General features: G+C 29.5%; 1 protein-coding gene across 1 annotated transcript in view; it reads left to right on the forward strand.

Moving 5' to 3' along the window:
• Positions 1 to 13,137, forward strand: part of LOC108556877 (GATA-binding factor A-like) — a 57,828-nt gene that overhangs the window by 30,294 nt on the left and 14,397 nt on the right. Inside the window, exon 3 of the mRNA XM_017913163.1 lies at positions 6,143 to 6,183. The gene's annotated coding sequence lies outside the window, so the exon portion shown is untranslated. The remainder of the gene's footprint in view (positions 1 to 6,142; positions 6,184 to 13,137) is intronic.

Genomic DNA, 13,137 nt, shown 5'->3' on the forward strand with positions numbered 1-13,137 from the left:
TAACAGTATTTGGTTCATTCTTTCGTTTAAAAACTCTGAAATTTTTAAATTTTGTAATCGTTTCTTTAATTACATAACTATATACTGTACAGCTTTAATAACTGCTTATATTTCAATAATTTTCAAACTTCAACTCTTTCTAAAATATAATTTGCTAAATATTTTTAAATTGAGGCTCGTATCGTATTCCTAATGCTTGTAGATTATAACAGAATTTTCGTAAAAACCAGTTTATTCTAGTACAGTTCAACGACGTTAATCTAATACAGCACACACAAAGTCGAGTGACCGCAATAATTAATATGTATGTACATAAAATAGGAAAATTCTGACAACCTTCGACAACATTTCCACAAACACGAAAGATTTTTAACAATTAATTGCCGGGCTTATCCGAAATTCCGCGGAATTTTCGTTCACCGTCCACCTACAGTTTTAGGTTAATTAGACACGTTTTGTTTTCCATTTCCATCGGGCAAGTGTGCAAGAATGGCCGTTTGTGGCCATTTTGGTCGTTGGGAAAAATAAAACGAAACAAAAAAAATAAGGGGAGAGCGCGTGTCTGAAATGCGTGCAGTCACGACATACTGCAATAATGATATTTCATCCATGAAAATTAAGCTCTTTCTCTCTCTCTCTCGGACTGGTTACGAAAAGTGAATGAAAGAAAGAAGAAAAAACGATGAGGAAATATGGGGAAACGTAAATAGATTTCGATGGGAGCGGTCCAAGCGAAACAAAAAATAAGAAACCAAACTTTGGATATTAATATACGTTTCACTATATTGTTATGTCTTAAATCTGGAATTTTAATTTTAAAGTAAACATTATATTTTAGCTAAAATTAATTATCTGAAGACATAAAACAAACAACTTATTTTTAATACTTTTCTAAATAAGTAGAAAATTTCAAGTGTATTCCAATATAGGATTATTAGTCTTAGTAGAGCAGATTAGTAAGAACATCTATGTACTAATTACAATAAAATATAATTGTATCAATAAATAAGAATATATTCTCCAAGTTGAAAATATGGGGAAACGTAAATAGATTTCGATGGGAGCGGTCCAAGCTAAACAAAAAATAAGAAACAAAACTGGATGGATTTTTCGGTGCAAATATAAATCCCGACAACTGAAATCCCGACAGTATCAAACTCCTCTACTTACGAAGTAAATTATTATTATAACCTGGTTGGAGTTGCGATTACGAGTAGGTCTTTGTTTATAATAATGATTAATGATAACAATAAATTAATTTTAATTTAGAATATTTCTTAATTTTAAATAATAAGTCTGTATCAAATAATAAAATATACTGTCTGGATTATAGTTGTCAGGATTTCGAAATTTCGGTTGTCGGAATTTCGATATAGACCCGATTTTTTTGGGTAATTATGCAATGCTTGAAAATATCGATTCGAGGAAGGTAAATGCAATGATCTCTACCTGAACCGGAAGATGGTTGGTGGTGGTCGTTGAGGCGGAAAGGTTTCCTTCACATTTTTGCGCAATTTCACCTGTCACAACTTTACAACTTTCTTCCTGCACAAATATTTAATGTATTGCTTTATACCTGCAAGCTGCTCAATATATATATATATATGCCTGGACTCCAGACTGTACCCAAAAGTCCCTAATACTTTTTCTCTTCGTCATTTTCCCATCTTTCTCAACCGCACTCTCTCTACATTTATTTTATCCTTTGTTTTTGTCCTGTTTCTCTGGTGTTTAATTGGGAATGCCGTAATACTAATTGATACAATTCTCGATCGGAATAGATGAGTGAGTGTATGTGTATGTGTGTGTGTATACGTGTGAGAGTGTCTTTGGGTCTCGTCAGAGCGGAGCCAAGCCCAGAAAGGGTTTCTATGTAATGTCGCGACGGGCCTCTTCCTCGTCCTCCGTCCCGCATTAAACATGTTATCCGAGGGGACGACAGTCCGGTGGAGGCCCCGAGATGACTTAACTTTACCGACAAAACCGAATAAAAAACGTAAAAAAGTAGAGAGAGGACTGTAAGGAAAAGAAAGAAAAAAGCACGAAAAACGAGGAGAAGAAAACAGAAACGTGGGACAATTAAAATCCCCATCCCGAGAGGCATTTACATCCGCAATTCACAAACTGAAGAGCGGTACCATTTCAACTCAATATATACTTTTTTACAGTAACTTTTCCACTTACTACTTTATCTTCTTTTAATTTGTCAATTGTATTTCTTGTAAAGAATAAGTCAATTCAATATAACTTTCTTAGTTTTCTGTCCAAAGTTGTGAAATGAAATTGTACAAGTCGAAAAGCGACTAAATTTTATACTTTTCGAACAGTTACGCAAATCTAATTATAACGATTTTCTGATCTTGTAGCCGCACTATGCGAGTATAGTGCAGGTAATCGATTTCGCCAATATCCCGTACTGTTTGAAACCGGACTAATCAAGGCATAAAAGAAACAGTACAAAAAGAGATTTTATCGTAGAAAGAAAGAAACAATTATGTATTATGTATAAATAAATAATTATAGGAATTTATTTTCCTCAATTAAAAATTAGTTTGTTTGAAAAATTATAAACTGTAGTATAATAATACCGTACTGATGAACTCATTGATTCTAACGCTTTATTAAAAAATTTAAAGGTCCCCCCGAGGAATCGATATGTCTAGAAAAACCAATTGTCCCGTCTGTCATCAATTTTTCTGCGACCCCCAAGAATATTTCGCGACTCCCCTAGAGGTCGCGAACCTCACTTTGAGAATCACTGGTTTATATAGTGCTAAAAAGAGATTCTTTGTTATTCTAAATCTCTATTTACTTATGAGTCTTCTTTTTTATATATAGAATAAATTTAAGAAAATATAATGAATAAACCTAAATGAAAGAAAAGTAATTAAATTTAGATGGTTATAGTTTTCTTTACTCTTTTATTTCTTCATTTTCAAATTAATTAGGTAATTAGTTATTTACCCAAAGCTACAAGTATTATATATATTAACTACGTTTATCCATTCTTGAACTTAATATTTAATAATATTTAATAATTTATTTAATAATTTTATTTAATAATAATAATATTTAACATAATGAATTATTTATTATGTTTCATAAATTTAATAATATTTTCTCTCTACATCAACAATTTTAGTTAAAATTTTGTTGTATTATATCGCATAGTGCGGATAATCGGTTTAGTCAATATGCCGGACTGTTTGAAAACATTTTTCGAGAAACTAAATACTTTTTTTAGTTATTTATATATTGTTGGATTTACAAACAAAGGTCACCGATAGTAACCACAAGACACGTTGTTTAACTTTCTGAAGCTGTCAAATATGAAGTACCAGATGGACGTCACACGGCTGTGGTGACAAACAGATATTTGCAAGTGATTTAAAAAAAAGTTCGACTATTATAAACAGTTGCTACAGAATTCTTAGAACACTTGGTTTTCCTCCACTTCTTAGCAAGTGCTTCGTAAACATTTCATTTAAAATTGATTATATATTGTTATGCATTGCAATAAAACATGGAAAGTTCAGTTACTTAGTGTTTTTATAACAACTGTCTTTATACATTTTATAATTATTATTTACAAATCCTAATTGGTGCAAAGTGCGAAAGATCAAAGTAGAAAAATGATTATGTTTTTCTACTTTGATCAATTTTTTCAATTGAATGTAATTAATTTACAGTGTAAAATCTCAAAAAACATCAAAACCTGCCATTATTTGAATAACAAGTAAATTGTGTAAATATTAGCATGAAAGATTAAGTTGATAAGTAGGAATCGGTGTCTGGATGTCTGCAAAAACATGTGCACAATGATGGTCTACCAAAAGGAAGAGAAAAGCGAGACAAAATCAAATAAAAACCAGATCACAATCTGAATGTGACAGTTTCGTGTGAGGCAGTAAAATCGGCTCATTTCTGCTGAATGATCTTCGTATCTGCATCGGAGAAGATATGTGCGCGTGTCCTCTTCCTCTGTGGCTTCAGGCATAGAAAGTGTAAAATCTTTTACGGCCGTAATAAATCACGATTTTAGACCATATATGTTACTAATAAATTTACCATGCAACAACTTCCATAAACACCATTTATCAAACAGTATCAACAAAATAAATAACGTAAATCAAACAACGAAGCAACAACTTTAATTCGTTTTTCTTTAGAATTATAAATAACGCACTGTTTGAAGCTGTAATATGCGAGGTAATATTGCAGCTTCAAACAGTACGGATTCACATTTTAAAACAAACTAAATTTTAATTCAACAAAACAATACCTCGCATAGTCCGGGTAATCTGTTCTAACAATATCACGAACTGTCTGAAACCGGACTAATTTAGGTACTAAATACATACAAAAAATAAACTGTACAAAAGGAGACTTGACTGTAAACATTAAATAAAAAATTTGGTGTACTAAACTTTTTAGAATTTATTTTTCACAATTAAAATTTAGTTTGTTTTGAAAATTTCATACACGACTATAGTGAATCCGGACTGATCGAATTTAAAATACAATTGAAACGATATTCTGATATAGCAAAAGCTCAAAGCAGTCACAAACACTAATAATTATAAATATAATAAAGTCTACTAAATCTAAAATTGCTAAAAGTTTGGAGAAATTTATAATATTAGTTTAGACGTCTTCTTGTGGAAAGATGGAAACTTAAGTGTAGAACTTTAAAAAGGAATTTAAATTAAAATCTATGTGGTAGGTCCAAACTGTTGCAAATCTCAAGTGGTTTCGGTGACATTGGTTTCTAGATTTACTACATGATTTTTTCATGAGTTTTCTTTACAAAAGTTTCAAATTTCATTTCACTTAATTCTCTTGATTTACATGTCTTCATATATTTAATTATTGTATAAATACATGTATAAAAACTGCAATTAAATTAATAATATGAAAAAAAAATGTTAATTATTAGTTAAACCATATGATAAATTCAAAAATGTTGTATTCATTATGAGATATAACTGAATGCAAAACAATCTTACAGGATGTTATGACAACGATATGATGGTATACTTAATTGCATATGGTTTAGACAAGCATTACTTCATGTTCCTCATTAGGTTCGGTACCCCCTTTCCACTTTGCTCCTTTCCTTCCCTTGTGAATTTTCGAGCGGCGGAGAATTACCAATAATAAAAAAAAACACCCGAAGAGAAGCAATTTCCTTAAGTACTGGTATAAGGGTTAATGCATTTGTCGTCGGCATTGCCGCCCTTGCGAGAGCGTTATTACGTAAGGTTCTCTTCTCTCTCTCTACTCTTCTGGTCGTGGATCTTAAGAGAGAGTTCCGAGAGCGGTTGGTTTCGCTTTGATATGAGGCCGAAGGAGCAACGTGACAATGGCCAGACCCGGGCGCCGGCGGCTTTAAAACAGAACTCGAGGACGAAGAACTCCAAAAAAAAAACACACATACGAACGCATACACGTACATCTACAAGGAGGAAAGAACACACACACATGCATACAGGATCCCAGATCCCAAAGAGTGAAACGAGATTAAGCTATAAATACGCATTCGAACTCCTCCAATACCAATAAATCATAAACCACTTCAGTGGCAAACTCATTTTGTCTAATAATAATTCCTTTATGGATGTTTCTTTTAGCCACTAAGGTGTACAACAACCCTATTTAAAATATCAACAGTTTACATTTCAAGAAGTAAGTGAATAATTGGAATCATGGGAAAATAAGCAAGTTACGTAGAAAAATATACAACTTTTGTATACAACAGTTTAAATATGCTTAAAAAATTATTCATTTTTGCTTATTTTTTATCTTTTTCAATAAAATCAATTAAATAGTATTTATATAATTAAAACAATATGCATTTGAAAACAAACAAATGATTTATGGAAATAAGAATGTCATAAAAGAAGCGTTTCAATTTGATTGGTAAATAACGTTTAAATGGAACAATATAATAAAATTATTTTTAATTGAATAGTTTAGCCAATTTTTCAAAATATGTTTCATACATAAAATAAATCAAACATTTTTTTCTTAATGAGTTTTAGGGTGTTTTGTTTTAGGGTATTTTATTTGAATTATAAGCGAAAAATACCTACATTTTTATGAAAATGTTTACTAATTTTTAATGATTTATATTTTTTTGCAGATTTTAATCGAGACTTTTGCGACTAGTCCAAAGAACAAAAGGTAATAATCTTTTTAGTTAATTTTTGTCCATAAAATTAAAAAAATAATTGACTTTATAAATTAAAAATTAATTGGAAAGAAATAATCATAATTACAAAAGTGACACAAGTTTTAATGTAATTTACTTCATTATTAAATAATGACAGCTGTCAAAAGTTATGTTTGGGTTATGTTTATTTATTTTGTCAACAGTGACATTGATGTAAAGGTTAATTGGAACTAGGTTATAGTTTGTTGAATTTATTATACTATTATATAAATAAATTAGACAATTTACATATAATGTAATAATAACTGTCCTTGAATAAGTATACTTTTTTGCATTTCAATAATACGCAGATTTGATAGAAACTTCAGAGTTAATAGAAACAACGAATTCAAAATGATATCAAAAGCAAATGTTTATATTATAATAGTCAAAACATTTCTTTCTATCAAATTATCTCTACTCGACTAATTTATCCCATTGAAATTCCAATCATAAAAGATTTTTTTAATTATTTAAAAATAATAAGTTGTCATATTAATGACAGTTTTGGTTAGATCTTTTAATGATTATAGTTCTATTTCTGCCACTCTTTCTACTACATTTATTTCTAATCACCAAGTTGATCCCTTCCAACGTAGAATGGACACAAGTTAGGTTATGTTTAATATTTTGATTTAAAGGTTACTTTAGATAGGTTTATCATTTATTTTTTCTTCAATTATAAAAAAATAGATTAATGGATTTCAATATTATCTTTAACGAAATGTAACCAAAGTGCTTCCACCCATATCAAGTGAATTTCATCGCATTTTCATAATATACTTTATATAGAATTGTGAGTACCTACATCAAACTAGAATTATAAGATAAACATCTCGTGAAATTACAAAATGTATGCCCATACAAATTACATTTATTTGCAAGAAAGCTTACAAATTGGATTAAGTCAAATAGAATGTTATGTAATCTTATGTATTTACATATTTTGTTAGCAGCTAGTCTGAATATACAGTTTGCATTAGATTATTTTAATGAATTCTTTGATTTCAACGATTGACGTATACAATAATATCTCGTATAGTCCGAGTAATCTGTTTAAAACCGAACTAATCGAGAAAATATGTATCGTATCTAGAGTAAAAATTTCCGAGATTTTCTTTTACCGGTAAACAGTAAATATTTAAATAAAAACCAGCTACCAAGACAATAACCTTTTTAACATTAGGATCCAGATCTTTCTGAGAACTAAAAAGTCAAATCAAATCTTATGTCTTATCACTCAAGAATTGTTTCTGCCTTGACACTCTTGGGTTTCACTATGAGAAAGTGGAAATTTCATTAGGTTTTCATTCATTCTTATTAAAATTATCAAAATTACTGGTATTTTTTTTTCAAAATTTACCGGTAATTTTGATAATCAGATTGATAAATATTGGTAATCGTTTACCCGGAAGGCTTATGAGCATAACTTTAAAACCACATAAAAATTAACAGCACAAAAACAGACTTGACTATATAAAGAGAAAACTTATGAAGTAAATTTGTATAATTTATTTTTATTATGCTTATTTAAAGTTTGTTTAAACAATGTTTCACAGAAATGTTTCAAACAAATAAAGATTTAATTATAATTACATCTAAATTTTTCGAGACGCGCATAAATTCCATATGTTTATTTGAATAGTATTTATGTCATGTTTCGATCAATTTGTAAAAATGTATACTAAACAGAAAAAAAAGGAGTAAAATTATGAATGTTCAAATGCGCAACAGATGGATGGATGTGTAGGGACGACGTCGACTTTCCCATCGCTCTCTCTAAATCCGGTGTCCCTTTCTATTCAACGCATTGTTGGTCACTATCGGTGACCAAAAGATAATTCCGTTGTTATCTTGGCTACTGCGGTTCGCATCGGCAGCAAAATATTATTTTTGTATCCATCCATCTGCAGTCGTCGTCCGCCAGATAAAAACCCTCAACAATATTTGACGTGCCATGCCGTTAAGTTAATATTCCACATAATCCCGACGTTATTTTCCTTCCACAAATTTCTGTAAGGTCAAGACAACGTCGTCCCTCATGGGCGTTTCGATTATCTATCCGTCCACTCTATTCACTCGATACCAAAAACTCGTACATAAACAGTGGCTGTTTCATCCTTGTCAGTGATTACAAATGGAAATGAACTTCGTCAGTTTTCGCATCGACAACACATTTGAGGTAATTGAATACATCTATTAATATTATTTAAAGATAAGCAGAACTTACATTTTAAATTACACATTATACAGAATATTTAGAAATAAAATTTAGAAACTCATTTCAAAACTGTTTAAAGTGAAATAATCTTATTAACAATACAAAAATATACATAAATTAGTATAATCTATTGATAGTAGGAAATACGACATATAAAAGAGGCTCCGGAGCCGCATGCGGCTCTTTTAATGAAACATTACGGCTGAATAAAATTAATTTCACTAGTACTTGCGGTTCTCTACACTTTTTTTTAACAGACAATATCTTAAGATTGCCGACCTCTGACATAATCCATTTTTCAGGTCAATTTTACATTTTAACGGTCAATTATTCAGTTCAAACCTATTGTATTTACATGCTCATAGACAAGACAATTTTAGATTGATGATAAAATTATAAATATTGTGAGTACAAACGCATTGAATAATGACAGAAAACAAATTATATACAATTACAATTATCTACATCGAACTTGTATCAATGTGGATTATTTTCTATCTAAAACAAACTAAATAATCATAAATGATAATAATTAATATTTAATTAACGATAAAATTCATATAGCACAACATACAAAAGATTTGATTTACTTATTATTTACTTATGACTAAAGAAATGTTTGTAATCATTTAATTTTCCATATAAAACATGTGTTAATAATAAAATAATTTATGGGGTCAGAGAATAAAAATAATGTAAAATTTTTTTAGCTTTTTTCATAATTCTCTATATGACCGCTAAAATTTTAAATATCCCCTTTCCCGGGAACAACAAAAAAATCAATGAAAAATCACTCGTAGTATTTAGATACACAAAATGAAAAATTCATACCGCATATATTTCAAATGTTATTAATAAATATTGTTTAAAATAACTTTAGATGAAATTACGTAAATTGTATGTAGATACAAAACATTACAAAATAAGAAATATAACTTCAAACATAAATTACAAATATACAAAATATTTTGCTACTGAAAACTACCCAAAATTCGTATTATTAATACCAGATTGGAACTGAAGAACTAAACAAAACAACAAATATAAAACTCATTTTCTCTATTGAATTGTTTTATACATTGTAGTATAATTTATTTGTAATTGCAGATACATCGAACAAGAAATTAAAAATTAAATTACGTAAAATAAAACAACTACAAATTACATAAATATATTCAATAGTCCGGCTTTGATAAGTGTGGATTCAATTAAGCAATATAAATTAAAAAAAGATAGTAAATCGCTTTATACAACTCTCTTTTAAACTGCATTATTTGTATGCGTTCTTTATGCCTCGATTAGTCGGATTTCAAACTGTCCGGAGTATTTGCGGAAACGATTACCCGCACTATGATTGGTTTGCGTGACAATCAATATTGTTATTATTATAAAGTGCAAGTATTAAGTGTGGATAAATTTAAATTTCTAATTATAAAATGGTATTACGAAACGTTGCGTTTTCTTTTCTAATAGGAAGAGTTTCTGATTTGATTTTATGTAATTGCACGTTATTTATAACCAGTATCCCGTAATTGGAGCCTTATTTAACACAATAACGGCGATAATCCATTGAATTCATTACGCTGGAAAAGTTATACAACAATCAACGGTGAAAGTTCATACGGCGCAAAAAAAAAGCAGGTAAGCGTTGTGTGTCTCTGTATCGGATCGGGTATTACGAGTCACACATGCATATAGCGCGCACATGCATTCGTTTTATCACCCACTTGTTGCCAATGGTGGTCTTATCACCTCCTATGGCCCTTATCTGACTACTACTACCAACAACCACCATCACCATACGAAGTCCATAACAAAAGGTTTATCTCGTCGTCACCCACGCATCGTGCATTCCATATTTCGAAAACGCGAAAGACGACAAAGAAAGAAAAAAAAGGGAAATGCCTCGAACCCAGATGCTGGATTTATCTGCGAAGAAGGGACTTCCTCGTTGCGTAACTTTAACCTCCCCTTCAATCTTTTTTTTTTGTCAGCCTGCTGCTTCTTATTCCTCATCTTATTATTCTTCGTCAACTTCTTCTTTTTTTACCTCTCTCTTTCTTCTGTTGGTTTGTGTATGTCCGATATCAGAGCCGACTTGCGTGTTATCCTAATGGACGAGATAGAGTCGTCACGAGAGTGCAACGACATCTGCCCGTCTAGACCCAATTACTGATACCGACAATGCTTTTCCATTAAGCCCGAAAATATTGTCACATTAAGGCCATCACACATACACACTCTCAAAAACGGGAAACAATCCGAATATATATACACACACACACACACACACATTTATATACAAACATACGTAATTTTATATTGTCCAGAAGATGAACTGCAACGAGCAAGCAGTGAGAGAAAGGAATAAGATGGACGATGAAACCTGTGGGAGGATCGTAAATTATTTACTTTTTATTTTTTAAAACATGTTTCACGATGGACGTAAAATTGCTCCACGTCATCTCCATACGCCTTTCCTAAACCAATCAGAAATGCACTATTTTCATCCTATCCGACTGTTCATCGGTCACGTGATTGTAAATCTTACCTCTTCGTGCGCCGCGAATCGACTCTACCATCTATGTCAAATCTATAAGTAGGTCTCTCCAAACCTTATCATTATTTTTCAGGGTCACCAATGTCTTCTCTGATGATACACATTAAAAGGCGCCTCTTTTCATAATCTCATCACAGTATTTTCAAAAACACAACGATGATTCATCACCTTATTAGGAGGTGTTATTTTGTAGACTAGAAATAGTAACCTTAGACATCGAAGTGTATAAACTTAGTCTTTTTCCAAAATAACAGCCCACAATCACATTAAGTTCATAAATCTCTTAATTTGTTAACTTTTTTTCAATATATTGCATAATTCGTCGTAAATATGGTTCTTCAATATATTACAATATTTGAATTTAAATGTTATATTAATTCTATTTCATTTGACATTTCTTACATCACAAAAACTTCTTTTTTTTAATATTTTTTAAATAAATAATCATATTTCACAGAATACTACGTAACAAAAAGTAAAATTAGTTTACATAATCAAGCTTAAATACTATAATTTTTATATTATCTCATCGTAGCTTCTATTGATTTTACAAAAAAAATTGTTAATTATATTCAGAATCTTATTGTATAAAAAAATACTTACAAAATAATTAATAATATAAGAAATACTGGCGAAAATCTTGGAATTAGGAACTGAAATCTATAAATGATATTTTATAAAAATTCAGATTAAATATGCTTCATTTTCAATTGGAATAGGAAATGGATTAAAAATCATTCAATAACCTTGCTAAAATTTATCCTTGAGACATATTTGATGCAAAAAAAAATGGAAACTATTAATTTAATTATAAATAATTAATTGATCGTTAACAAATCTTTCGTTTAAATATCTTCAAGTTCAAAGACAAACATAAAATATTTGTTTGTTAATCGAAATATTTGTTTAAATAAATACATAATTACTTAAGAAACATTCCATTGATTTTGTATAATAATTTATTATAAAATACTTCGAAATTGTTAAATTTCTTTAAAAAAAAGTGAACGAAGTTATTGATTTAATTATAGATTTACCGTATTTTCTAAGAAAATAATTCAGAAAAAAAAATTGGTATGATTCATTTTTAGTATGTCTTATAATAATAATGTAATATATATTATTAATTATTTTAAATCTGTTTAATGTTAAAAAAGGGCAGAAAAACCTATGGTTAATAGTTCTTTTCTATTATTATTGTGAATGAAAATGTTTCTTTTTGCAATAAAAAAATTATGATTATAAAAAAAACTTACATCGATAGAAATTCAGTCAATAATAGGAGCAACAATGATTTGTAAATGAAATAATAAAAAAATAAGATTAATTCATTGAAGTACAATAATGTGAAAGAACTTTCCTAAACAGATATGAAATTAAAACGTTATTTTGGCAAAATTTGATCATCTTTCTAAATAGTAGTCACGTATTGGTTAAAACTTGGTTTTCATATTGAGTAGTAGAAAAAAAATAATGATTCTCATTATCAGTGAGCTATGACTTGATTTTTTGTTGTTTTTATTTTTGAGGCATAATAGCTATAAGTATACTAAATATCATAAAAAAAACATATATTTAGATTATATAAGCAAAAATATCAGAAACGAAATATTAGATACAACAACAATGAAAACAAAGAAAATTTTGAAATAATTGATATTTGTTCGAAGATTAATTATTGAAATTATTTTATCAACTAAAAACTATTATAATTATTTTTCAAAAGCTATTTACTTGTAATTTTGAAACAAATCTAAAATACATAAAATAAGTATCTTTAGGGCCCTCAAATAGTAAAACTAACTGGTGTATAGACCCCCGACTTTCTTAATGTTACCATCCATTTTAGGGATCTATGATTTTCTACATTTAAAATCAAGGGGGGCTCAACTAAGAAATTGTCTAGTGCCATCAATTTTGTTTAACAAAAAAATCGATTTAGAGGTCCGCCACTGATTATTATGATCTAATCATAAGTAGTTCCTCTTGTATGAGAATTTCTATTAATTTCAATATAAGTGGTTCAATAGTTCAATGTTGCATAATATGGTATTAAAAATGAATTTTTCATAAAATGTAAGTTAAATCTTCGGAGAACGCAGAAAGAGCAAACGTAATCGAGTTCATTAAAATGATGATCGAGCA

This window comes from Nicrophorus vespilloides, unplaced genomic scaffold (genome assembly GCF_001412225.1).
Source record: "Nicrophorus vespilloides isolate i.1.1-1 unplaced genomic scaffold, Nicve_v1.0, whole genome shotgun sequence".
Classification (NCBI taxonomy): Eukaryota; Metazoa; Arthropoda; class Insecta; order Coleoptera; family Silphidae; genus Nicrophorus; species Nicrophorus vespilloides.